This window comes from Propithecus coquereli, unplaced genomic scaffold (genome assembly GCF_000956105.1).
Source record: "Propithecus coquereli isolate 6110/MARCELLA unplaced genomic scaffold, Pcoq_1.0 Scaffold128, whole genome shotgun sequence".
NCBI classification, from domain to species: Eukaryota; Metazoa; Chordata; class Mammalia; order Primates; family Indriidae; genus Propithecus; species Propithecus coquereli.
In genome coordinates, this window is record NW_012136969.1 from 1,761,995 (window position 1) to 1,762,829 (window position 835).

The following is an 835-nucleotide window of genomic DNA, read 5'->3' on the forward strand; positions in this document are numbered from 1 at the left end:
TTATGTACTTTGGGAAACTTTTTATAAGAAGTATGAATCATTTTTAAAAACAGCAGAACCATGCTAAAGGGGGAGAAGTCTTGAAGTGAATAATTTTTTTTAATTCTCAGGAGTAAAAGAAAATTTATGAAACATTTCAAAAATTTTGTGTTCGCCATTCAATAAAATAAAATGTTGACTTTTTTTTAGGTACATGGCCCCTGAAGTTCTAGATGATTCCATAAATATGAAACATTTTGAATCCTTCAAACGAGCTGACATCTATGCAATGGGCTTAGTATTCTGGGAAATTGCTCGACGATGTTCCATTGGTGGTAAATTGCTCCCCTCTCCCCCCAACAGTTTGTTGTGAGCAGAAGTTGTTCAAGAATTGCCTTCCTTTTTATTGAATGAAATTATATACAGTCAACAGTGTGAAATGAGTGGTCACTAAGAGGGCCAGAGAAAACAAAGCAGATGAAACCTACGAGGAGGGGCGTGGCATGGTGTGCAGATGCAGGGCCCTAACCCTGGGTATTCACTTCCTGTTCCCATTGGAATCTTGGGAATCATCAGAGCCCAACCCCTGTTACCTTGGAATACAGTTATTTAGAACAACAGCTGCTTGAGAGTCCACCTAGGAAGCTGTTTCTAGCATGTACCTGGGTCAAACTTATTTTTTTTTCCTTGAGATTGTGGTCATTTTCTCCAACTTGATATTTGGAGATTACATATGCAAAATATAATTAACATTACATTCCTTTTTAGAGTAAGTTTGTTTTAACTTTTAGGTTTTTAGATTGAGTACTTTTTAATGTTTAGTCAAGAAACAGTCTCTTATCTCTTAGGCTGGGGG

The 835-nt window shown here is 36.9% G+C and overlaps 1 protein-coding gene across 1 annotated transcript in view; it reads left to right on the forward strand.

Moving 5' to 3' along the window:
• TGFBR1 (transforming growth factor, beta receptor 1) overlaps nt 1-835 on the forward strand; it is a 21,418-nt gene that overhangs the window by 18,227 nt on the left and 2,356 nt on the right. The window lies entirely within an intron of this gene.